Source organism: Aquarana catesbeiana, linkage group LG06 (genome assembly GCF_042186555.1).
Source record: "Aquarana catesbeiana isolate 2022-GZ linkage group LG06, ASM4218655v1, whole genome shotgun sequence".
Lineage (NCBI taxonomy): Eukaryota > Metazoa > Chordata > Amphibia > Anura > Ranidae > Aquarana > Aquarana catesbeiana.
Window position 1 is genome coordinate 120,804,543 of NC_133329.1, and position 23,089 is coordinate 120,827,631.

General features: G+C 40.9%; 1 protein-coding gene across 9 annotated transcripts in view; it reads right to left on the reverse strand.

Moving 5' to 3' along the window:
- The window catches only part of ELFN1 (extracellular leucine rich repeat and fibronectin type III domain containing 1), an 855,107-nt gene that overhangs the window by 317,091 nt on the left and 514,927 nt on the right, over positions 1–23,089 (reverse strand). Inside the window, exon 1 of one of the 9 annotated variants that reach the window (XM_073636735.1) lies at positions 19,347–19,555. The exons of the other annotated variants lie outside the window; for them this stretch is intronic. The gene's annotated coding sequence lies outside the window, so the exon portion shown is untranslated. Of the gene's footprint in view, positions 1–19,346; positions 19,556–23,089 lie in introns of those variants that run through there. 9 annotated transcript variants of the gene reach the window in all.

Genomic DNA, 23,089 nt, shown 5'->3' on the forward strand with positions numbered 1-23,089 from the left:
AGTAGGTTGTGCCCAATGTTGGATAATTGCAGTGAACCTTTTTTGGGGTGTGGGCGACTGCCTTTTTGGTCGGGGTTTATGGTCGTTCCCACATGTAGACTAGGAAATAAGGAAGGTAGGAGAGGCCAGTATCCAAAGGAATATAAGTTTGGTGGTAGATTAAAAGGTGTTTATTGAGAGTATCGTCACGTACGTCAACCCAACGTGTTTTGGGGAGAGAACTCCCCCTTCTTCAGGGCTATCAAATAAACAGGAAAAATATGCGAAAAACAGATATATATAAGAATAAAGCATAAAAGGAAAATTGCAAAAGTGCAAAAAGATCATATCGAATCTGTAAATATATTCTGTATATTATCAAAACATATTTACAGTTTTGACATGATCTTTTTGCACTTTTGCAATTTTTCTTTTATACTTTGATCTTGTATATGTCTGTTCTTTGCATATTTTTCATGTGTTTTTTGGTAGACCTGAAGAAGGAGTTACTGTCAATAAACAGCTTTTAATCTACCACCAAACTTATATGCCTTTGGACACTAGCCGCTCGTACCTTCCTTAGTCTAATCCTTTAATTTAATAATCTGAGTCACTTACCCAGAATGAATATTTAGTTAAGGAATTTAGATTTTTTTTTGCTGAATGAAACAGAAAGTACTGAATCCAATAGGTCAGCATAACAACCTTCAATTGGTATTTTTAGTAAGAGGTTAACAATGGCCATCTCATAGTTCTGTAATGACAAGTTTACTTTCAATTGCCTCCACATTCACCACATTCTCCAATATTTGAATGTGAAGCAGCTTTGTAATAAATCAATCAATAGCATTCAAATACATAAATCTGAGTGTCCATATAATAATAGTCCTTTCACTAATAAAGCCCAGAGAACACCACACCAGTGATGGAAAAATCCTGCTCCTCAGTGACACTACTCCCACAAAATCCACCACCACTCTCCTGTGATACCCACTGTGTAGTGCACCCGCTCCCAGGGACTCCGTCTCACTCACCAGATGGATTTGCCTCTTAAACAAATCATCAGCAAATGTGCTTGTTTTAATCAATCAGCTACCCAGTGCTTAAGATCATTCCATCTCCACCTTTCACTAGTATACACAGGTTACCATGAAAAAAGAAGAATGCTCCAAATAGTGTAATCCCATTAAATAAGATACATTTATTTCAGCCAGTTTAAAAACTACTCACAAGCAAACTAACATAAGTGCTAAAGATGAATAATCATGTCCATCATTGCATGTCAGCTTTCCTCCGGTCTCACGCCGAGTGACTGGCGTCTTACCTGGTCCTCGCATAGTGACTTCCACTGCATCACTTCTGGTGGGGGTGGGTGAGATTAAATTACACACAGGTGGACTCTATTTACTAATTAGGTGACTTCAGAAGACATTTGGTTCTACTAGATTGTAGTTTGGGGTATCAGAGTAAAGGGGGCTAAATACAAATGCACGCCACACTTTTCAGATATTTATTTGGAAAACATTTCGAAAACCATTTATCATTTTCCAATCACGTGCCACTTTGTGTTGGTCTATTACATAAAATCCCAATAAAAGACATTTACGTTTTTGGTTGTAACATTACAAAATGTGGAAAATTTTCAAGGGGTGTGAATACTTTTTCAAAGCATTGTAGATAAGTATGATTCTTAAAAAAAACATACCTTTCTTTTAAGAGAAGGGCGAGAAAAGGGCTGGAATGCACCATCTCCAATGTCCACATAGATGGAAACAAAAAACCTAACAATGTTTTTGACTCTCCCCACCCTACCTTAACCTCCCTGGCAGTATTCCTACGGTAAGTGTGGCTCGGGGTGAATTTTCAGTACCAAAAGCGGTAACCCCGAGCCACACTCAGGATCGTATTGCAGGATCCAGGAAAAGTTACTTATCTTGTCCCCAGGATCCTGCGATGTCCTCCCGCTGTGTGTGAGCCACGTCCTCCGCTCGATCTACCACAGTGCCAGGCTCTATTCCCTGCGAGCGTCTCGACACATGGGGATGGAGCCCGGCACCAAATTCAAAACCTACCTTTATGTGTTGTGTGAAAACACACAACACATACAGTACACTGTAATCTTACAGATTACATTACTGTATTAGATTATTTCACTTCCCTTTTGTCCCTAATGCTTTGTCCAGTGCCCTGCATGAAGTTTTATATTATATATACTGTTCTTTCTGCCTGGAAACTTGAGATTGTCCATAGCAACCAAAAAGTGTCCCTTTACGTCAAAAGTGGTTTTAGACCAGCTAGAAAACAGCGATAGTAAATTAGAATCACTTGCAAAATTGAGCGATAATGATTTGTGGGGAATTTCGTCATCAAACACTAAAAGTAACAAAAGCGAAAATTATGCAACTGAGCAAATTTCAGTGTTTGCATTATTGAATACATTTTATTATTATTATATTATTATTTGTTATAGTTATTTATAGTTATTTATTATATTATAATTTATGATTTCGTGTTTCAAACTTTATCATACCCGGGATGTCTACTAGACTCTTGTTTGGACAGATTTAAGTGTGTTATTGCTAAGAATTACAGGCCTACAATATAAAACGCCAAATTTCTATGCAAAACAATTGTACCGATTTGAGCATCAAAAATCGGACATAATCATACCGCCAGGGAGGTTCAACTAGTTGGAGATGGTAAGTAATTTTATGAAGTTTCTGATCACCTTTTGTAAATCAGGCTTCAGAGGAATATATAAAGCCAAGAATAAAGGCAAACTAAGTAAACAGACTTTGCAGTATTTCCTGTATGCCATTAGCTGTTCAATACAGGCATAGCCTACTTTTAAGTACACAATGGGGTTTATTTACTAAAGCTGGAAAGTGCAAAATCAGGCTCACTTCTGCATAGAAACCAATGAGCTTCCAGGTTTTATTACCAAAGCCTAATTGAACAAGCTGGGGTTAGAAGCTCATTGGTTTCTATGCAGAAGTGAGCCTGATTTTGCACTTTCTACCTTTAGTAAATAAACCCCATTGTGTACTTAAAAGTGGGGTATGCCTGTAACTGTTTTTACTTGTTGCCTGTTATTGTGGTTTAATTAGTACTAGCAGATGGCCAAGTGTGTGTACTAACTTTGTGTTATATTGTTATGCCAATTACTATGTTATATTCCAGCCTAAAGCTTAGAAGCTTCACCTTGTATGGCACACATCTCTTTGTTGGACTTCATTTTCTCCATTGCATTTTTTTATTTTCTGATCCATTTATTTTATACCCATGTTAAAATTTCACTGGCGCTGAACCACAAACCATATAAAATGCACTATTACCTTTCTACTTTCCTGTCACTACCTGCTGATTTACTGCAGCTAAGGATGATTGTTTCACAGAAAAAAATGCAGTTTAATCAGAATTTCTGCAAAGCACTAAAGATCTTTGTGTAATGAAAAAAAGTTTATTTATTTTTTATTTTGGGTAGCCAGTTTACACCAACTTCACATCCTGCATTCATGTAGGTTTGACAGCTGAGCCTATCTTAAATAGCAATTCCAGATAATAAGCATGATCATTCAGCCAACTGTTAAAGTAGAGCTCCAGCCAAAACCATTCTTTAGTTTTGAATAGTCGGAAAAGGTTGGAATCTCAGTCAGGTTTTATACCTACCTTTATCAACCTTGTGGAGGATTTTTCTCACTCCTTGTCCCAATGACAATTGTCACCAAGACATGAGATCTATCCAACACAGACATACAATATTCATACAGTAGGAAAGAGTTAACGCCAAAAGTGTAGAAGAAAAGGAGTGACAAAAAGGACACATTTTGGGGTGGATTTACTAAAGGCAACACAACTGCAGGAGCAGTTGCTCCAGAGCTTAGTAAATGAGCAGAAGCTCATTTTTTCCTTGCTCGTGATTGGGTGTTTTTTGCAAAGTGAAGCTTTACCTGATTTACTAAGCTCTGGCGCAATTGCACTTGCAGAGTGAACAGCTGTTTAGCCTTTAGTAAATCAACCCCTTCATCTTATATTCTTCTATTTGTACCAGAGCTGCCTCATAGATTTGTCCTTTTTTGGTGCTCATTTCTTCTAAACTTGAAAGTAGATCAAAACCTAATCAGTAAGCGATTATATAATCGATAACACATTAATGTTATTTCAAAAGCAGTTGTCAATCTTTTTAAACCTGTATCCTGATTCTGTCATATTCAGACACATCCTGTTATGGGATGACATCTGTCTCCCAGTTGCGCTCCAGCATTGCTATTCTGTCACTTGCACTCCCCGGGAAGAATACACCCTATTAAGCTGACACATGGTGGGATTTACTAAAACTGTAGAGTGGAAAATCTGGTGCGGCTTTGCATATAAACCAATCAGCTTTCAGGTATTCTTGTCAAAGCCCATACCTCCCAACATTTTGAGATGGGAAAAAGGGACACCTATGAGCAGAAGTATGTATGCATAAGACACACCTCTTGCCACGCCCCCTTAAAGAAGAATTATACAAAAAAAAAAACGATTAGTTAAACCCACAAGTGTTTTTTTTACCACTACTATTCCTTTATATAGGCTAATTTTTGGCCAATTTTGCAGCAAATTACAAATTGGATAAAAGGTTTAGCAAAGGAAAACACTTTTTAAAAGCTAAAAAATGCATTTTATATATATAACTATATAAATCAGACCAAAATGAGGGACAAATGAGGAAGAACGGGGGACAGAGGGACATTGCTCCAAATCAGGGCCAGTCCCTCAAAATCAGGGACAGTTGGGAGGTATGAAGGTCTAATTGATCAAGTGGAAGTTAGAAGCTGATTGGCTACCATGCACGGTTGCACCAGATTCTCAATGCTCCAGTTTTAATAAATCCCCACATATTGTGCAGCCATGATCTACTCTTGTCACTATTACTAACAGGGAGCCATTCTAGAGCAATGATGTGCAGCCAAAAGTGGAGTGAGTGCATATAGACCGAAAATGGATAAAAGAAGCTAGAAGATATTAGTAACACTAAAATGGTAACCAGGAGAAATAAGTTGAAAATAGTATTGTATTGAAAATTCATATTTATGATACACGGTGCTCCAGCACACTAGAAATCTTTCACTTAGAGTTTATATCATCTTTAAATCTTCTCTCAATGTTCCTCAATGAATATAGGGTAACCCTGGTATAGAAGCTGCCTAACTGCTATAATGATGCTACTAAGCTTGTAGTTTTTTTTTTTGTCTGAACTTTATTGAAATGTCAACCTGCTATGCTGAAAATAGTACTGAATACAGCAGGGGCGGCCCGTCCATTAAGGGCACACAGACGCCGCCCCCCCCCATCCGGTGGCGCCTCCCCCTACCTATGCATCCGGCCCCTTTCAGGACGCCAGATGCATGGATTCCAATGCAGGGTGGGTGTTTTTTTGAAGCACCGTATGGAGCCAGAGGTTCTAATAGACTTCAAAATAGGGTGGGCTCGGGGTGCAGAGAACGCGCTCACAGCCCACCCAGGTGTGTTACAACAGCGAATGAATATTCGCTATTGTAACACTGATCCTCCTCCCCGCCAATCAGGAAGTGGAGTTTGATACCGGTTACCCGATTGGCTGAAAGGACAGGCAATCCTATTGGATGCCTAGGAGGAGCCACACGCTGGAAGCTGCCGATGAAGAACAAGGAGCCGCTGCCCGCCACCTGCTACCCACTGTCCAACAAACAGCAGGGGGAGGGGGGGAGGTCCCGCCGGCTGCTCGGGGGGGGGGGGGTGTCTGCTGCCCTCCCCTAAAAAGAAAATACCAGCTGCCACTGGCATACAGTACTTTTTCCAATGCACACCACTGCACCACTCAACAGTTGTGTGAACTGACACCAGAGGAAACAAAGCTTTCAGAGCACCTGTTGTGAGCAAGCCCTTATTGGTGGGCAACCTCTAGAAGCTATAATGATGCTACTAAGCTTGTAGTTTTTTTTTTGTCTGAACTTTATTGAAATGTCAACCTGCTATGCTGAAAATAGTACTGAATACAGCAGGGGCGGCCCGTCCATTAAGGGCACACAGACGCCGCCCCCCCCCATCCGGTGGCGCCTCCCCCTACCTATGCATCCGGCCCCTTTCAGGACGCCAGATGCATGGATTCCAATGCAGGGTGGGTGTTTTTTTGAAGCACCGTATGGAGCCAGAGGTTCTAATAGACTTCAAAATAGGGTGGGCTCGGGGTGCAGAGAACGCGCTCACAGCCCACCCAGGTGTGTTACATTTCATGTGAAACTTTAGTTAAAGTGATACTAAACAAACACTGTTTCATATGCATTACTAAAGGCAAATCCACTTTGCACTACAAGTGCAAACTACAAGTGCAAAGTGCACTTGAAATTGCACTGAAAGTGCACTTGGAAGTGCAGTCGCTGTAGATCCGAGGGGGACATACAAGGAAAATAAAAAACAACATTTTAGCTTGCACACGATTGGATAATAAAATGAGGAGATCTTCTCCTCATTTCAGATCTTCCCTTCAGATTTACAGCGACTGCACTTCCAAGTGCACTTTCAGTGCAATTTCAAGTGCACTTTGCACTTGAAGTTTGCACTTGTAGTGCAAAGTGGATTTGCCTTTAATAAATAACCCCCATTCCAGTGAGGCCCGGAACGAAAGGACTGCAAGGAGGGATAGTATAGGGCCGGCCATGACAGTGTGTCTAAGGGAGACACATATGGGGTTAATGTGGAAAGGAGTAATGGGAGTGGCAAGAAAGGGGAAGGTAAGAAAGAAGTTTTTGCCAAAGGGGAGTGGTTATATTTATAGAGGGGGCGGTGCAAAGGGTCAGTGTGAAGATGAACTTACAGGAGGAGGCAGTTTTTCCCACCCTCCCGCCCTAGATATATGTGTGCAATGTGTCCGTGTGTACTTGCTGCTCTGTTTTTAATTTATTGCAGGAAAAGGAAGAAGGTCGTCATGACAGCGGATAGGTGCCCTTCAGGGCTATGGCGGTGTTCTTCTGGTGGTCTTTGACGGTGGCAGTAAACTGAGGGATCAAAAAGGGGTGGGGGGCTCATCGTTTGTATGTGCCCCTCCGGTGTATTCCTGAACGGTGGATGGAATACTGGAATGGTTGCACTGTGGGAAGGGGTTGTCTCCGAGCGGTCACAGCTGGAGGCCTATCAGTTTGGAAAAGGTCCCACAGTGCATTGGTATGGTATGTGGTTATACGTGGTTAAAAGGTGGGTCACCGTCAGAGACCATCAGACTGGGGTTAACAGGTTATGTTATTGTTTATTATATTTATATATACAGTATATATAATATATATATATATAGTGGTTTGGAGTTATTTAGTTGGTTTGTTTTAATAAAATAGGCTGTTATGGCCATTTTACTCCATAAAATATAAGTGTGGTCTCATTATTTGAGGTGGGTAAGGTATGGGTTGGAGATAAGTGGGTAACAGCGATAAGAATGAAGGGGACATTTAGACTACACTGGTCATGTATTTCTTACATGTAATAGAGTACAGCTTTACCTTATTTACTACACTCTGAAACAACTGCACTTGCAGAGTGCACAGGCTATTTGCCTTTAGTAAATCAACCCAATTATGCATAACAGTAGGGCTGTTTAGTATTGGGTCACTTTACAGCAGAAGCTTCTTCAGGATCAGGGCCTGAGCGGGGTGGCCTGTGCACAGCTACCATCAAAGGAACAAGCAACGTCTTGCTCTAGTAGTCCATTTAAACAGTGCTTTATCATGAATCCATGATCCATAAAACCAGGAACAACTGACAGGTAAATCACACGGTCCAATGATCTTTTTACTCGCACACATCAAGGAAGTGACCTTTGATAATTTGAGGGGATAGCATGTGAAACAGTCATATATTTGCATATATAATAAAGCACCCTTAAACGAACAACCAATCTGAGTCTTTGCTTGTCCCTTGAATGGTAAGACCTTTCTAAAGCTGTACTTTTCCTCAGCACAAAGGAAGGAACAGAAGTCTAAGATCAACCCATGTGAGTGTTCATATTGGTTACAGTCCTTGGGCTCTTTGTATGTGCGTTTGTTTTTCTTCTATGACCAGATTTTAACCACTAGACCGCTGGAAGATTTACCCCCTTCATGACCAGGCCATTTTTTGCGATACGGTACTGCGGTACTTTAACTGACAATTGCGTGATGCAACATGCAACACTGTACCAAAATAAAATGTATGTCTTTTTTTCCCGACAAATAGAGCTTTCTTTTGGTGGTAATTGATTACCTCTACGGTTTTTATTTTATGTGCTATAAACAAAAAAAGAATGACAATTTTGAAAAAAAAAAACAAAAAAACAAAACAATATTTTTTACTTTATGCTATTAAAATAATATCCAATAAAAATATGTAAAATATCAAATTTCTTCACCAATTTAAGCCAATATGTATTCTGCTGCATATATTTGGTAAAAAAATCAGAATAAGTGTATATTGATTGGTTTGCACAAAAGTTATAGGGTCTACAAACTTTGGGATATATATATATATATATATATTGTTTTACTAGTATTGGTGGTGATCAGTGACTTATAGCGGGTTACTAATATTGGCGGTGATCAGTTACTTATAGCGGGTTACTAATATTAGCGGTGATCAGTTACTTATAGCGGGTTACTAATATTGGCGGTGATCAGTTACTTATAGCGGGTTACTAATATTAGCGGTGATCAGTTACTTATAGCGGGTTACTAATATTGGCGGTGATCAGTGACTTATAGCGGGACTGTGATACTGCGGCAGACAGTCAGACACTAACTGACACTTTTGACACTTTGTGGGAACCAGTGACACTAATACAGTGATCAGTGCTAAAAATAAGCACTGTCACTATACTAATGACACTGGTTGGGAAGAGGTTAAACATCGGGGGCAATCAAAGGGTTAACTGTGTACCTAGCCAGTGTTTTACTGTAATGAGTGAGGTGCTTTTACTAGGGGAAAAGATGAAATGTATTTCCTGCTTTGCAGGGGCGCAAACTCCATCCCTTCCCCCCGTCAGAATGGCGATCTAATAAAATGAAAGGGTAGTTCCATGCTATGGACCTAATGATATGTCTCTATAGCTGCTGCCTCCACTAAAACAGCTACCAAGGTAGAAGTCAGAATATAGTGTAGAGCAGGGGTATGCAATTAACGGACCTCCAGCTGTTGCAAAACTACAAGTCCCATCATGCCTCTGTCTCTGGGGGTCATGCTTGTGGCTGTCAGAGTCTTGTAATGCCTCATGGGATTTGCAGTTCTGCAACAGCTGGAGGTGCGCTAATTGCATATCCCTGGTGTAGAGGGAAGAAGTGGATGTGGCGCTGCGGTAAAAATGTGCTAATGCGTGTTACAACGTGTGTTTCAAAAAAATTAACATGTGATCATTCAGGGTGTTTTACCCTTCTATAGTTAATTGGTAGATAAAAAAACATCTATCACAGCTGTGTTCAGTAAACATTCATAATACAATAATATAAAAGTGCCAGAACTCTAATAGTGCAAAAAGCTGTTAAAGTGACAGGTGCTATAATGAATAAGTCTGTTAGTGGTTCAACATAAAGTGACATGTGCTGTAATTTTAAGCAGTTAATCCAATGTTGCAAGAGGATCTCATACAGATATATTTATAGTGCTGCAAAGGATCACAAAACCATGCGGCGTGTCATTTTCTCCACTTGTGCTCCCCTTTCTTGCTGCACTCACTCTCCCCACCAGGGGGTAACCAGCATTCACAGCACCAACGGCTGTATCTCCTTTCTCCTTCGTTTTCAATGCCCCATTAGTCTCCTGCATATGCAAAGATAATAAAAGCCTCCATAGCAAAACTCCGCAAAACTAGAAAAGTAAATTTGTGCACTTACATGAATGAAGATAAATACAAGCGGTTGATAAGTACAAAAAAAAAAGGGAAGTCCGGGACGCAATGTTGTTTACATAGGCAGATCACAGTTCTGTGTCTTTTCCTTACGATCGCTGGGTGCTGGTGGACATCAAGTCCACTGTACCCACGTATCGGCTCTCGCTGCATGTAATCACAGTGGTAGCGAGCCGCCGGCGTGTATGCGCGCCCCCTTCCCGGGAGTATCAGAACATGTCTATTAGATTGTAAGCTCTTCTGAGCAGGGCCCTCTTAATCCTATTGTATTGTATTGTATTATATTATAACTGTATTGTCTCCCTTTTATATTGTAAAGCGCTGCGTAAACTGTTGGCGCTATATAAATCCTGAATAATAATAATAATAATAATAATGTAGATATACACTCGATCCGGAGCTCAGGTGCCACCCTGTAGCAGTAAAACTGCTATAGGGTGGATGGGAAATGGTTAAATAATCCCATAAAGTAACTTAATGAAAAGTTGAAAGAAGGCAGGGCTGCCAGTGGTTACAAACATGGATCCACACATCCAATCTTTCTGCATCCAGGGTCAGACATCTGTCCCTAACTGTAGGTAACTGCTGCATCCATGCAGATACATGCTTACAGCCACAAACAGCCCCAACTCCTTTTAGCTGATCATTTAGTTGAACAGGCAGACAGAATATCAACCAAAAATCCAGAAAATACACATAAAACAAATGCTATAAATTGAGTTGCAGTTCAGTGAGTAAAATAAGTATTTGATCCCCAAGCAAAACATGACTTGGTACTTGGAAAAACCCTTGTTTCAGGATTTTTCTTTCTAAAAACATGGTGAGTCCCCCTCCTCAAGAAGGCACATGTACAGTAATGCCAATGAACATCTAAATGAATTAGAGAAGAATTGGGAGATTGTGCTGTGGTCAGATAAGATCAAAATTGAGCTCTTTGGCATTAACTTGACTCAAAAATGCTGACTATGACCCTAAGAACTCCACCCTACAGGCAAGGATGGAGGTGGAAACATTATGCTCTGGGACTGTTTCTCTGCTAAAGGTACAGGCCGACTTTGCCGCATTGAGGGGCCAATGGATGGGGTCATGTATTGTAAAATCTTGGATGAGAAACTTCTTCCCTCGGCCAGAAAACTGAAGATGGGTCGTGGATGAGTCTTCCAGCATGACAATGGCCCAAAACATACCACCAAGGCAACAAGGGAGTGGCTCATGAAGAAGCACATTAAGGTCAAGCAGTGGCCTAGTCAGTCTCCAGACCTTAATCTTATAGAAAATTTATGGAGGGAGCTGAAACTTCGAGTTGCCAAGAGACAACCAATAAACCTTAAGGATTTAGAGAAGATCTGTAAAGAAGAGTGGACCAAAATCCCTCTGGAGATGTGTGCAAACCTGGTCACCAACTACAAAAAACATCTGACCTCTGTGCTTGCCAACAAGGGTTTCTCCACCAAGTACTAAGTCATGTTTTGCTTGAGGATCAAATACTCACAGAACTGCAACTGAATTTATAGCATTTGTTGTATGTGGTTTTTTTTTCTGGATTTTTGGTTGATATTCTGTCTCTATCATTTAAAATACACCCAAGACAAAAATTATACACCCTTCATTTCTTTGTACAGTAAGTGGGTAAACTTACAAAATCATCAAGGGACCAAATAATTTCTTTTGAGTACAGTGTTGTATGACCGTGCAACTGTCATTCAAAGTGTGACAGCGCTGAAAGCTGAAAAGTGGCCTGGGCAGGAAGGGGGTTTACATGCCAAGTTAGCAAGTGGTTAAAATAGGTTTAGTCTTCACAGTATCCTTTTAGCCTTTTCAAATGTGGAGTCTGGAAACAAAAACACAAATTTGAGGCTTTTCTCTTCAGATCTACTGTACATACCTCCCAACTTTTTGAGATGGGAGCGAGGAACACCTATTAATAAAAGTATGTAGGTATAGGACACCCCCCCCCCCCGCCACACTCCCTTAAAGGAACATTATACAAAATTTGATGAATTAAACCTACAAGTGCTTTATTTACCACTACTATTCTTTTATGGCTTTTAACATTTGCAAATGCACCAATTTAGAAATTGGATGAAAAGTTAGCACTGAGAAGCACTTTTTGAAAGATAAAAAGTGCATTTTATATACAACAATATAGCTCAGACCAAAATGAGGGAGAAATGAGTAGGACAGAGGGACATTGTTCCAAATCAGGGACAGTCCCTCGAAATCAGGGACAGTTGGGAGCTTTGTAAGTATTATATTTTGCTTGAACTTTGTTTTTAAAATAAGTTGCAAAGAAGCATTGATATTTTACAATGAGTATGCCGCTTGCACAATTAATCATTTTGGGAGAGTAATTATTGGTTATGGCCTTGGGTAGCATACAGTCTAAATACCGCCCTGCAGAAGTACAGCAGAAAATCAGAGATAATGAACTTTCGAGAGAGCCTTAATATAAGCCCCCTTTGAGGCAGTCATTTCAAATGGAGAAATTACTTTAGCACTTAGGGAAAAAATAGCTTTCTTTTTTATAAAGGAAAAAAAAAAAAAAAAGTTTCATTAAGGCAAGACAGACAAAAAGAGGACATAGCAAATAAAGAATTGTTGGTAATGGAATAGTTCAGATTTTAGGACGTACAGTTTCTTTGAACTTGAGTAAAGCATTGATTAGGGGAAAAAGCAGGACTTTAGAGCAAGTGGAACTACTCAGGGCGGCTGTATTGATGTTGGAGCACTTCACGTTGGGGCCCTACTGTTTTAGCAGCTCGACAGACATTCAACCAACAAATTTGCAAAGAGAAAGCAAAAAAACTTTTAGAAACTGGGGATGTTCGATATTTGCTCCTGCTGGACAGCAATAACTGGTGATGAGAGTCTAAAGTGTAAAAGAACTTTCAGTTGCTCATTAGGCCTGCTACGGAAAACTGACCTGAGACAAAACAGCCCCCCAATGCCCTCCCATCCCGATCAATAATTTTTATACAGGATGGCTCTGAAGTAAAGCAGGCACGCAGCGGGAGCTTGATAAATGAGATGCTCTCCTTTCCTTTGAAGAAGGTCTGACTTTCTATACATCAGTTTTAAAGACAGCCTCAGGTATTACCCAGAATGTCCCGCGCCAATTAAAATGTGAGCGTCTGCTTTAGTTTGTGCAAAGCTGGGAGACAGAAATTGACATTTTTCCAATGCAGACATAGAAATTGAAAAGGCAGATCAGTGCGGCTCACCATTCCTAACCTTTTGGACTTGTCTTAATGTCATATTCGGGTGTCGATTCAATCCTGCTCTTTGGAATATCCTTCATTATCACACATCTGAGGCATTGCATATGACTTTTGTTAGAACACAAGGTCAGCACTCAGTATATATTTTTTTTAAATACAAATCTTCTTACAGAATGCAAACCAGACCAAAGTTACAAAAACTAAATGTGAAATAGGAGAAGTGTCATAGCTCTGGCCTGTTGAAGAATAACTCCACCAAATAAGCTAATCTTTAAAAACTATGTAAAGGAAAAATAGGTAAGACTTTTTACTGCATTTAAAATAAAAACCTTGAAAAGACAGGTTTTTTTTTAATCAAATACTTTTTATTATTTTATATGAAAACAACATTGACACGATACAGACAAGACCACAAAAATTACACCAAACCAAACCCCCCCCCAAAAAAAAAAAAAAAAAGCCCAGACCACCCCCCTTCAACAAACCCCCGCCACCCCCCCCCCCACCCCCACCCCCGCTCACTCGGAGAATATGTGACACACGGAAAAAAATTAAAATAATATCCAGTATTACAATGTACACAGTACCCATTGGTTGACATGATACCTAAGTCATAGATTGAAGCCATCTAGACCAGATAACATCAAACTTATTCATAGGATGCATTAAGGTGAAAAAAACACAAAGGTTTACAACCCCTTTAACACTCTATCACTAAACGCACCTAGTGTTAATGCACATTTAGATGCATTTATGCGCGTAAATTTTTTCTGCCAAAACGTTGCTACTCCTGACATACTGACAGTGGGGTTCTTTTCTGCTTCTAAATGCCCCTGCCTCTTAACTCCTCTAAACACCTATGTGTGCATGAACACATAGGCGACCATACAGGGTTGTTTAGATGCAAAACAAAAAACGCCAGACCCCCCTAATAGCAGTGTTAAAAACAACCAGTGTGCATGAGGCCTTAGAGCATCATGCCAAACCCTGCTCCAGTCTGCTGCAAATGGTCCAGTTGACATGTAGGCATAGTCAGAGTGAAGGACTGCCAAAGTATTATTGTGTTCACTCTGAACTTATATTTTAGGTCAAAGACCATATTATTACAGCACATTTGGGTTATTAGATTTCTCTAGGTCTCTTGAGTACCTGTCTTTCCCCCCTTCCCACCAATAATTAGCTACATGGTAAAATCTTAATGAGATTGTTGAGTTCTGCCAACTAAACTGCCCAGCAGAAGAAGCCTGACCTCCTTGTTCAGCCAAGCCAGGCAAGATAGTAATAGGACGTGACACTGGGGGGTGAAGTACTTATTCTAATCCTAATTTTATAGCTATTGCTGCTTAAAAGCATGGATATCTACACCAGCGCTATGGTTTGCAGCACACCAGCAACCATCCGATATGGAAATATCAGCTTGGATTGGACCTAATTTTTTTACTTCCAGGTAAACTGTCTTATAAAAGAGCAGCACATCATGTTCTAATGATCGTTTTTTTGGTTTATTTCCTACAATGCCTTTCTCTTACAGTGCTATGACAGGCTAAATCACTTGCCTGGAGCTAGATTGTCACACAACCACAAAGATGAATGGGTGTTAAAGGATTCTGATGGGTATTAGGAGAAAATTGACTGATGTTTTAAGATTCGGTTTAGCTGGAAGCTGGAAGACACTGCAGCTAGATGCAGAAAATGCATGCTACTTGGAATGTTATATCCACTATTATCCAAGTATAGACTTGCTATACAATACTTCATATTCCTTTGAGTGGCCATTCCTTCTTCCCATATGTCAGAACTGAGTATGTTTGAATCAGGAGCAAAAATTCAACTCCCATGATGAATAGAACCTTCTCTGCTTATTCTTGTCATGAACTGTGTTATCAATCAGCATGATGTGGTAGAGGTGTGAGCACACATACATCGTTTGGGAGAACCTTAGGGTACAGAGAACAGATCTCATTACAAGGAAAGTAAGTTATTATTGAATAATAATACCATTTCAACTAGATTGTAGTCTTACTGTGACCATAAAGATTCTGAGCGGTAGAGCACTGTGTACCTCTGTGTGAGGAGAATATTTCCCCTACACCAAATCTAGGGATCATTTCTCTAGTGAGATATTTTACTATAGTTCTGGCATAATTTTCCACAAGGGGGCATATCTGAAAAGTCAATTTGCACAATTTGAAATGGCTCTTTAGGATGCGGTAGGTGCTTCATAGGGGTAGGTACTGGCTTCCCAATGTTATGGGTTTGGCATGTAACACATTCACAAATCTTTTTAGCAGCATATGTCTGAAACCCTGGGGCCCACCAGTGCCTGTTAACCTGTTAATAACCCGACACCTCCCTCCTGTTGAGACATGGCAAGGCCCATGACTCAAAGAAAACAAAGAAGGAAACAGAGTCGGAGGAGAAACCACTTTTCCCTTCATAGTCCACAGGCCATCTTCATCACAAACAGGCAGGCAAAATGTGTAAATCGACAAGTAATTCAGTCAGAAACAACATATGTATGGCACTGGATGGGTATTCATAGATTGCTCCTGTAGCATATTCATCGGCTAAAGCAAATTCCCCTTGACTTAGCTTGTCTTTCCCGTCTAATTTGAACAGCTAAGACCTGCACCTCAATACATTCCATATGCAGTGCTGCTTTCTCAGGTATGGGAACTTGTTATACCTTCATTATTTTTATTTCTATCCTTATTAATCTCTCTTATTCTTTAAGATTCAATATTCACTAGTTCTAGTGCTGGCTTCTTTCTCCATTCTCTAACGTCCTGTAACAATCCTCCCATGAAACTGTAATACCCTGTACACATGATCGGACATTGATTGGACATTCCGACAACAAAATCCATCTGATTTTTTCAGACGGATTTTGGGCCAAACTTGTCTTGCATACACACGGTCGCATAAAGTTGTCGGAAAATCCAATCGTTCTGAACGTGGTGATGTAAAACACGTACGTCGGGACTATAATGGGGCAGTAGCCAATAGCTTTCATCTCTTAATTTATTCTGAGCATGCGTGGCACTTTGTGCGGCGGATTTGTGTACACACGATCGGTATTAAAACGATTTTGTTGTCGGAAAATTTTATATCCTGCATTTAAACTTTGTGTGTTGGAAATTCCGACGGAAAAAGTCCGATGGAGCCCACACACGATTGGAATTTTCAACATCACACTCCGATCGCACTTTTTCCATCGGAAAATCCGACCGTGTGTACAGGGCATTAAAGTGGTTGTAAACCCTCACAACACACTTTTACCTACACGTAAGCCTATATTAAGGCTTACCTGTAGGTGCTGTAAATTTCTCCTAAACCTACACGGTTTAGGAGATACTTACAATTCCCCGTACAAGGATTTCTTCTGCGCACGCGCCCACCTATTCGGCGCATGCGCACTTTAGAAATCTCACACTGTGCCGTTCCAAGTAAAGGTCATGCCGTGACTGGCGGCTACCGCTAGCACGAGCGGGAGTGACGTCACGCAACTCCAGCCAGTCACAGAGCCAGAGTCCGCGACCCAGGACGGAAGATGGATGCATTCAGCTGGCGAGGAAATCGGGGACATCGCAGGCATAGTATGCCTAGTAGCCCATTATGCTTTACCTTTGCAGGGAAACAAAGAGGAAGTAGACCCATCAGGGTTTACTTCCTCTTTAACCAGACCATGTCTGGAGAAAGCAGTTTCATCTACTGGGATTCAAACCACATACTTTCTAACCACATCCTTCATCCTATTGCAGGATTCAAATACATCCACATATATTCTTACACTTTCTTTTACATCCTCTACGATATTTCTTTTTTTTTTAGTTCTCTTTAAATTCTTATTGACAAGTTAGAAACTGTGGCAATAGCTTCTGCCTGCACTATCCTTCCACTCACTGACACAGAGCCTGTTGACCCCTCCGTTTCGGAAAATCATAAACACATCTGGAATTTGTTAGCTGTCCCCGTGCACACAAATAGGGAGAGATTAACCCATTAACTAACTCTATAACATTTCTTGTTCATAAGCACCCTTATTTTTGGCAAACACATTCCAAACATCCGCGTACCTAACATTTGGTAAATCTGTTACAATTGCCCTAATCCCATGAGGTTTCCAGTGAACATAAACTTTGCTTATATATGCTGTGTATCTTCCATCACCATCTGTCACTCCTGGAAGAGCAACCTCCCTCAGAGGCATTTGTTCCAGGGGTGCATCTTGTAATTGAGAGGCAAAGTACTTCCTATCTCTTCTCCGTGATTCAGAAGTTACAGCAAGTCCTGCTTCTCGGAGAGTTTTTTCCTTCACTTTTGCTTGGTTCCTGGTACGGACTGGTGAGGGACCCTGAGCCAATAGACTTGTAGGTTTATCTAATCTTCTGAACTTGGCTAAGGCGTCCCAGCTTTGTGAGGTATATTGCACTTCTTACTCCTCAAACTCCAAAATTCTTTTTTCTTTTTTTTTTTTTACATTCAATACCACCGCAATCATACATTTTAAAAAGTAAGCAGAATAAAGCATCTGGTTGTAATTTAGCAATACTTAACCCTGTGTTTTTTGCTATTTTTAAAAGGCATTTAGCATTTTTCCTTGTTAACCCATAGCTTGCCATTACGGGTAAGACACTTTTATTAAACAAATTTCCCATTTCTATTTAGATATACCTTATATTAAGTGAAGAATTTGCAATTTATTATTATTATCTTCCTTTAGAAATTTTTCGTTACCTCCTTGATAAATGACAATATTTAGAATCCCGGGACCAAAGGACTCTCCTTATTACACCTCAATAACTGTGTACCAGCAGTCAAATATATACTGTATTTTTCGCACGATAAGATGCACTTTTTTTCCCAAAAAAAATTGGGGGAAAATGTCCCTGCGTCTTATAGAGCGAATACTGACCATGCAACCGCCCCCCCCCATTGCCACCGCATCAGAATATTAGGGCTCGGCTTCTCTGTGGAGGAGAGAGGACATTATGTGCGGCGGATCCTTGCAGGGGCATACCAAGCAGGAGCTGGGGAAGGCGGTCTGCCCCGGGTGACAAAACATGGGGGGGGGTGTCAGTGGCATTGCTATGGTGGTGCGCTCCGCACAGGTCAGTTGACACCGGCCAGATGACACCATCCCGCAGCGGCAAGAGCCCTGGCTGTTTTTTTTTTTCAGCCAAAACACCAGCGGTGCCGTGGTCTGGTCCAGTCTTACCTCCTGCTCCTTCCACCGGCAGCTGCTGCTGCAAACTGTGTCCCCAGTCCTCCTTCCTAACTGCTGCCTGGGTGGATCTGAGGCTGAGAACAAGCCAGCCAGCCAGCCAGAGGGGGTTGTGGATTGTAATGGCAGTGTCCTCCACTGCCTGAGGTGAGCTGGTGATAAGTGGGAGATGTGGACTGGCATGCTATCCACTGCCCAGTCACCTGAGCTGTTGTGATAGAAGAGGCTGAAGGGGTATTTGTGTCTGTCCTGTCACCCTGAGCTGATCTGGGAAGGGGGGAAGTTGCTGTGTCCACCACCACCACTCAGGTATAGTGTAGCTGAGCTGATTTGATAGGGGGTGGTATTACTGTCTCTCCACCACCCACCTATAGTAGTAGTATAATATTAAATATTTTAGGACACCATTTGGTTCAGAATATTTTTTTTCTTGTTTTCCTCCTCTAAAACCTAGGTGCGTCTTATGGTCAGGTGCGTCTTTTGGTGCGAAAAATACGGTATATATATCTCAAGATTTCTTTCTTGTTCTAATTTCTCATTGGGGCGTCCCATTCTGAGCGGCGATAGGCTGGCTAATCCCTGATTAGGCTTCCTATACCAAAGAACACACAGCAGGTTATTCCTTCACTGTTATTCCGCTGTGGGCACACACCTTCGCCCTAGGACCACAGGTGTATAAAAAATCATACAAAAATTCACCATTCAGCAGCTTCTATGCACTCTTAGAAATTATGGTACCTGCGTTTTAGTACACATCCCTTATTTAAAGTATATATTATATTGTCATTTCAAAGGGTAAGGAAAAATTAGTACTCTTATTATTTTAGCATATATATATATATATACACATGCACTTAATTACTTTACAATTTAAACAACATATATCCGAGAAACAACTACTCTCAGTAAACATGCACAAGCAGTATGCATTTTTAAAATAAGATAAGCATGTTACCTTCTGACATCTGCTTTAACATCCGCCCCCCGGATCTCATTCCCACACAGCAAAGACAATAATAACATGGGAGAAATATCTCACCTTAGGCGCCGTTGTTAGGTGTCCTGTAGTGGGATGAGAGCCAGAAATGGATGTGCAGAGTAGAAGACACGTATCAGGGTCACCATCTGTTATGTTAACCTTTTTAGTTAGCCTTGTATTAGCCTTTTGGAATAGAGGACAGAAGCATTCGATAACAGGTTTACTTCAGAGTAAGGTCATACAAAAATTATAGTGTACACCGGACCACCGCTCAAAAGGGTGTGGTGGTTACAAATATATTTCTTCAGCTTTTTATACAGATACAGTTAAAATGGATGCCTATGTATGGCATAGTACCAAAGAACAAGTTATCTCAACAAGTCATCTTTAACTTATTATTGCTACATTAGATATGGTCATTTTGACCTCTAGATTATATTGTCATACTTAATCAATCAATCAATCTTATAGTGACACATGAGGGTGCTTTCCAACTAGGGTTGTTGTTGCATCTCGTTCTTTCCCAGAAGAGGGCCAATGTACCGCCAAGTTTGTCCAGACATCACTTGGCAGGACATTGTCTTTCACAATATTTTCTAATACACAAAAACAGTTAGGAACATATGAGAGGGGGAACTCCAGACTCCTAAGAACCAATGAAATATATATATAGTTCAATAATAAGGGGAACTCCGGACTCCAGATATTCGATATCTTAACAATACACAGGACCTTGTTTCCAGATTAAGAGACTAGCACATGTAATAGGGTTGATTTACTAAAGGCAAACAGGCTGTTCACTTTGCAAGGGAAGTTGTACTTTGCAAAGGAGTTTGCCCCAGAGCTTAGTGGATGTGGTAAAGTTTCACTTTGCAAAGAATACCCAATTACATTCAAGGAATATAAAAAGAGAGCATCTGTTTGGATTATGAATGTCAGCAGAGTTTACCCTTATTCACTAATGTCTGGGGCAAATTCCCTCGCAAAGTGAAACTTTCCTTTTAAAATTAACAGCCTATTTGTCTTTAGTAAATCAACCCCACTGCATCTTTTTCAGTGCCCTCATACCTTTGATACATTCGGTACATATACTGTAGTTTTCATTTGTAAACTTGACAAAGACTTCTTCCTTATGCTCATCAATCATTCAGGCCAGTTTAATTCATTCTGAGTTTTTGGTTTTCAGACTCTGAGAGCTGAGGGCTGCTTTTTTGGGTAGGGTGAAGGTTTAAAGAAAAAAAGGAGTAATTCATGTTTATTGTTTTGTTTGGGTAATGCCCTTGAAAACAAAGCGCACTTAACCCTGCCGGTTCAGCAGGAAGTATGTATGGGTACGCTGAATATACCCAAGTTGATCGATCAAATTGTACATGCTATAACAGCCGCTAGCAATAATCAGTGTGTTCTCCCAGCAGGGATGGCTTCAACCCACAGGAGGAGCAGGAGAGTATTGTGCTGGGGAGGAGTGGTTTAGGCTCATTTGCAGAGAGGAAATCGTCAGAAGAACATCCCTCCCTTCCATCCTATTTTTTCAGTTAGTACTATTATACTTCCTTTGTTGTTCTTTGGCGGTTTGGGGTCCTTGACGGGGGGTCTAAATCTGGTGTTTTTGATAAAACGGTGGGCACCCATCTTAAGCGTGGCATTCTCTAGTTGGTACAGTTTAATTCATAGTGATAGGGTAGTGGTAAGACCAGTGGGTGTCTGAGGTCAGCTGGGTTAGTTCCAAGGCGGTGTTTGGCAGCTGGGGTCATAACTTAGCTAACTGGTGCCACAGACACAAAGTTTTAGCCATATGAACCTGCATATACCGTCAAGTACCTGCAATTATGGTTACCTGGATTAATATGTTTATTGCTATGTTTTGTTATTTATAAGCTTATGTTCAATGAAAGGTCGATTAGGCCATTTAATTGGGAGTAGTGTGTTTTTTTCTAGGGGTTATAGGCAGGTGTAGTTGTGTGCAGTTTTGGGTAAGAGGTTAACCTCTTCGGGCCGAGTGCATGGAAATATGTGGCCTCCCAAAGGCCGGGCCTTGCGTGAAATAGTGTGGATAGAGCTGTGCCGAGAGTGTGCACCCTGCGCGCTCCAGACAACAGTTATTGGCGGTTAACTGAAAGCTCCCATTCGCTGCTTGTGATCGGGAGCTTTCCGATCATGTGACCACCGTGACAGCCAATCATGGTGGTCATGTGACAATAAGCCCCACCCTGCCTCCCGGCCGGCAGGCACCAGCTCTAAGGGGTTATGGAGATGAGCTCTGATCTGCCCTGGACACGGTAGAGTGCACTTATCCTTTTTAGAAAAGTGATTTAACATAAAACGTAATAAAAAGAATGAAAAGATAAATAAATTCAGTCACAAGTGGGCTTAAGCCTTGTTCATGCAGGGCATACTTAAGCATACATTTTTGCGAAGGGCCGTATTTTCCCGTACAGGATGTACATGTGTTCTGTGCATCCGGGTGTAGGCAGTCCCATACCATTCACGTCTATTGGGACACAGCAGCTGCTTCTAATTTAACATTTGTGTGAGTGGTGCATGTTAGTGCCTGTCCCTGAACACAGACAGTTTGAGTTCAGGGACATGCACTTGTACACAGATGTCAAATTGGGAGCAGCTGAGTCTATGCTACCACTGCATCCCAACAGACGTGAATGGGACTGCCTGTACGCAGATGCACGGAGCACCTTCACTTTAGTGCACCCCTGTGAAAGAGGCTTTATGCAAGAATGTTCAGTCTTAAATTATAACAACTCTGCAGAATAACCTATGAAAGAGTTGTACTTCCCTTATTTTGCTTTACTCAATTTGTTCATATTCTTGTACAAGCCAAGTCATAACTGATTGTGTTTTAATCTCTGCTGCTGTATGCCCAACTAACTCATCCAGGACCCGGTTCAGCATAAGCACAAACTCTTCTTTCAAAAGAATACTTCCCCGGATTTCTCCCTGGAGTCTGTCATCTTCGAACTACACAGTGTGACCTTTCGTGACAGCACTTCTACTGCTTTGATATATGTCTCCCTCAGGCGGTTTGCTGAATTCTTAAATGTGTCCGAAAATTAAAATGTGTATTCCTTCCATAGAGACTGCAACTGTTATTTTTTAGGCTTAAAAGTCACTCTTAGCCTGTGGAGGTAAAAGGATCTAATGAGTAGGACCAGGGACAAACAAGGTGTCTTAGATTATGTGGACAATTTTAGGGGCAGATATTGTAAAAGTGAACATATTCCTACAACGGGCAGCATTTCAATTGCCTGTCTGCAGCTGTAAGGGAAATAACAGAAAGCTTCTGTAGCACATTGGCATTCAGCATTGAAGACGGTTTCACTGTCCACTGTAAACTTGCCTTGAACGTTCTAAAGAGGTATGAGGCTTCAAGCAGGCCACTTTACTCTTTAGCAAGCTGGACAGGTGGTGGAGAAATGGTAATATAACAGGAAGAATCATGACTGATGCTATTGAAGATGGGATACACTCACCTAGACTTACTGTTACACAACACCTTTTAAATTGATTAGGAGCATTTAGAGCAAGTATTCCTCTTGGGCAAGCAAGAAGGAGCACATCACTATGCATTGCCACACAATGAAATATCGTGCCACACTTCATTTACATATACCTGGGCTTTAGGGACTGTTCAAGGCACTTAAAGTGTACTTAAAGAGCATGTCACAAAACCCAGAATTTGAATACAGAACAAAGATGATATATAGCTACAATACAATGAAGTCCTGAAATATTTCCAAAATAAGGTCCAACTTCTAAAACTGAGTATCTTGCAGTATCTCGTAAGCGTC